Below are 5,196 nucleotides of genomic sequence, written 5' to 3'. Positions count from 1 at the left end.
CCACCGCCTTCCCCAGTGTAGAGTGCAAAACACACCTAGAGCTACAGATACAGCAGTATGTTCAACCCCCCCCCCCTCCCCTGTGTGCAAAACACACCTAGAGCTACAGATACAGCAGTATGTTCACCCCCCCCCCCCTCCCCTGTGTGCAAAACACACCTACAGCTACATATACAGCAGTATGTTCACCCCCCCCCCCCTCCCCCCTACTGTAAAAGTACATAACACACCTACAGCTACAGTACAGATACATCAGTATGTACACCCCCCCCCCCCCAAGTGTAACAGTACAAAACACGCCTACAGCTACAAATTCAGCAGTATGTACACTACCCCCCCCCCCCCCAGTGTTACTGTGCAAAACACACCTACAGCTACAGATTCAGCAGTATGTACACCCCCCCCCCCCCCCAAGTGTGCATCAGTGCAAAACACACCACCAGCTACAGATAGATCAGTATGTACAACCCCCCCCCCCCCCAAGTGTTACATTGCAATACACACACCTACAGCTACAGATACATCAGTATGTACACCCCACCCCCCAAGTGTAACAGTGCAAACCACACTTACAGCTACAGATTCAGCAGTATCATGAGTATGTACTCCACCCCCCCTCCCCCACTGTAACAGGACAAAACACACCTACATCTACATATACAGATACAGCAGTATGTACTCCCCCCCTACTGTATAACAGCAAAACTAACATACAACCCCCCCCCCCCCAAGTGTTACAATGCAATACACACACCTACAGCTACAGATACATCAGTATGTACACCCCACCCTCCAAGTGTAACAGTGCAAACCACACTTACAGCTACAGATTCAGCAGTACCATGAGTATGTACTCCACCCCCCCTCCCCCACTGTAACAGGACAAAACACACCTACATCTACATATACAGATACAGCAGTATGTCCTCCCCCCCCCTCCCCTGTATAACAGCAAAACTAACATTAAAGCAAAAACAAGAAGGGCAAAGCTCATACGACTCACATGCTTGACCTTGACCTTTACATGACCCAAATAACTAAACCTAGCAATATGACATCATATGTGCACTAAGAACTGCTTTACACATTTTTCCTACCAAAATACATGTGACCTTGACCCAAGGTCAAGGTCATCCAAGGTCATGCAACACAAAGCTGTTAATTCAAGACATAGGAAGTACAATGGTGCTTATTGGCTCTTTCTACCATGAGATATGGTCACTTTTAGTGGTTCACTACCTTATTTTGGTCACATTTCATAAGGGTCAAAGTGACCTTGACCTTGATCATATGTGACCAAATGTGTCTCATAATGAAAGCATAACATGTGCCCCACATAATTTTTAAGTTTGAAACAGTTATCTTCCATAGTTCAGGGTCAAGGTCACTTCAAAATATGTATACAATCCAACTTTGAAGAGCTCCTGTGACCTTGACCTTGAAGCAAGGTAAACCAAACTGGTATCAAAAGATGGGGCTTACTTTGCCCTATATATCATATATAGCTGAGGTATTCAATCTCAAAAAGTTCAGAGAAAATGTGAAAAATGTGAAAAATAGCTGTTTTTTAGACAACATTTATGGCCCCTGCGACCTTGACCTTGAAGCAAGGTCAAGATGCTATGTATGTTTTTTGGGGCCTTGTCATCATACACCATCTTGCCAAATTTGGTACTGATAGACTGAATAGTGTCCAAGAAATATCCAACGTTAAAGTTTTCCGGACGGCCGGCCGGACGGACGGACGGACGGACGACTCGGGTGAGTACATAGACTCACTTTTGCTTCGCATGTGAGTCAAAAAACGAAATCACTTACTCGCTCCATCCGTCGGTTGTCCTCGAGTTGACGTTATAACAGCTTGAACACACCTGTAGGTTTCCATCCGTCCTTGGACAGTTCTCCGCGCAAACACCAGTGATATTTCAACATCAGAAATATCAAAGAGTGACTGGCTACACAACTTGTCAACTATCACCGCCACCACGTGGCACTGGGACCAGCACTCAGATTGAGATCCCGAGGCGACATTCGTCTCGGATAACATATCATCAATGTGCTGTCCAACATTCGCAAGAATGTCTCTTCTTTCGATATTAACTTGAACTAAGAAAACAAATAAACTTCGCTCACGCGGGAAAGTAGCAGCCGGCCATGTTTACACTCAATCTTGTTTACCGTAAGGAAAGCTATGAGAGTATTTCAAGTATATATGATGGCGTATTTTTAAAATGTAAAACTCATGGTTTGAGCTCATGCTGTATTTGATTGCAAATATACAAATGAAACTTACAATTAATTATCCTACTCCTATGTGAAAAAGTCAACAAATATGAATAATTCAGTTTCGCATTTGCAGGGTCATGTCACGCCGTTGACGGGCCGACCCTTGAACAGGGGACGTAACAAATGTTAAAATAATGATCATAAATTTGTTATCTCCCGTATTTTTATCGACAGCAACATTGCGTCGGGCCGATGTCGGGGTTTATTACGTATATTTGCCGAGTTTTACACACAGTCAAAACGGTATCGGCGCAACAACGGACGACGACACACGACATATGACGACGTCACCCGACTGAAATCGTCAATCGGCCGACGAAAGCTTGCTAGCTGGGAGTGTATCACGAGAGACACAGAGAAGATCAGTATTGTTGACTTGCACTGCAATCAGCCACTAGTGTATCACGAGAGACACAGAGAAGATCAGTATTGTTGACTTGCACTGTAATCAGTCACTAGTGTATCACGAGAGACACAGAGAAGATCAGTATTGTTGACTTGCACTGTAATCAGCCACTAGTGTATCACGAGAGACACAGAGAAGATCAGTAGTGTTGACTTGCACTGTAATCAGCCACTAGTGTATCACGAGAGACACAGAGATCAGTATTGTTGACTTGCACTGTAATCAGCCACTAGTGTATCACGAGAGACACAGAGAAGATCAGTATTGTTGACTTGCACTGTAATCAGCCACTAGTGTATCACGAGAGACACAGAGAAGATCAGTATTGTTGACTTGCACTGCAATCAGCCACTAGTGTATCACGAGAGACACAGAGAAGATCAGTGTTGTTGACTTGCATTGCAATCAGCCACTAGTGTATCAAGGGCGAAACAGAGAAGATCAGTAGTGTTGACTTGCACTGTAATCAGCCACTAGTGTATCACGAGAGACACAGAGAAGATCAGTGTTGTTGACTTGAACTGCAATCAGCCACTAGTGTATCACGAGAGACACAGAGAAGATCAGTGTTGTTGACTTGCACTGTAATCAGCCACTAGTGTATCACGAGAGACACAGAGAAGATCAGTGTTGTTGACTTGCACTGTAATCAGCCACTAGTGTATCACGAGAGACACAGAGAAGATCAGTATTGTTGACTTGAACTGTAATCAGCCACTAGTGTATCAAGAGAGACACAGAGAAGATCAGTAGTGTTGACTTGCACTGTAATCAGTCACTAGTGTATCACGAGAGACACAGAGAAGATCAGTATTGTTGACTTGCACAGCAATCAGCCACTAGTGTATCACGAGAGACACAGAGAAGATCAGTATTGTTGACTTGCACTGCAATCAGTCACTAGTGTATCACGAGAGACACAGAGAAGATCAGTGTTGTTGACTTGCACTGTAATCAGCCACTAGTGTATCACGAGAGACACAGAGAAGATCAGTATTGTTGACTTGCACTGCAATCAGTCACTAGTGTATCACGAGAGACACAGAGAAGATCAGTATTGTTGACTTGCACTGCAATCAGTCACTAGTGTATCACGAGAGACACAGAGAAGATCAGTGTTGTTGACTTGCACTGCAATCAGTCACTAGTGTATCACGAGAGACACAGAGAAGATCAGTGTTGTTGACTTGCACTGTAATCAGCCACTAGTGTATCACGAGAGACACAGAGAAGATCAGTGTTGTTGACTTGCACTGTAATCAGCCACTAGTGTATCACGAGAGACACAGAGAAGATCAGTAGTGTTGACTTGCACTGCAATCAGCCACTAGTGTATCACGAGAGACACAGAGAAGATCAGTAGTGTTGACTTGCACTGTAATCAGCCACTAGTGTATCACGAGAGACACAGAGAAGATCAGTAGTGTTGACTTGCACTGCAATCAGCCACTAGTGTATCACGAGAGACACAGAGAAGATCAGTATTGTTGACTTGCACTGTAATCAGCCACTAGTGTATCACGAGAGACACAGAGAAGATAAGTAGTGTTGACTTGCACTGTAATCAGTCACTAGTGTATCACGAGAGACACAGAGAAGATCAGTATTGTTGACTTGCACTGTAATCAGCCACTAGTGTATCACGAGAGACACAGAGAAGATCAGTAGTGTTGACTCGCACTGTAATCAGCCACTAGTGTATCACGAGAGACACAGAGAAGATCAGTAGTGTTGACTTGCACTGTAATCAGCCACTAGTGTATCACGAGAGACACAGAGAAGATCAGTGTTGTTGACTTGCACTGTAATCAGCCACTAGTGTATCACGAGAGACACAGAGAAGATCAGTATTGTTGACTTGCACTGTAATCAGCCACTAGTGTATCACGAGAGACACAGAGAAGATCAGTAGTGTTGACTTGCACTGTAATCAGCCACTAGTGTATCACGAGAGACACAGAGAAGATCAGTATTGTTGACTTGCACTGTAATCAGCCACTAGTGTATCACGAGAGACACAGAGAAGATCAGTGTTGTTGACTTGCACTGTAATCAGCCACTAGTGTATCACGAGAGACACAGAGAAGATCAGTGTTGTTGACTTGCACTGTAATCAGCCACTAGTCTATCAAGGGAGACACAGAGAAGATCAGTATTGTTGACTTGCACTGTAATCAGTCACTAGTATATCGAGGGAGAAACTAGGGGGAAGGAGTTGCTAAGGATTTTTTTGTAGAAACAAAACAAGAATACAAGTGCAACTGGCAGGCTAGAAAATGGGAAGAAATCACACGCACGCACACACGCACACACACACACACACACACACACACACACACACACACACACACACACACACACACACACGTACACACGCACACACACACACGCACGCACACACACACACACACACACACACACACACACACACACACACACACACACACACATGGACATTGAAGAACAATATGGTGAGGGGAGGTAACCAAACCAACCCTGATTCA

Source organism: Littorina saxatilis, unplaced genomic scaffold (assembly GCF_037325665.1).
Source record: "Littorina saxatilis isolate snail1 unplaced genomic scaffold, US_GU_Lsax_2.0 scaffold_189, whole genome shotgun sequence".
In the NCBI taxonomy this organism is placed as follows: domain Eukaryota; kingdom Metazoa; phylum Mollusca; class Gastropoda; order Littorinimorpha; family Littorinidae; genus Littorina; species Littorina saxatilis.
This window is presented reverse-complemented; position numbering follows the sequence as displayed.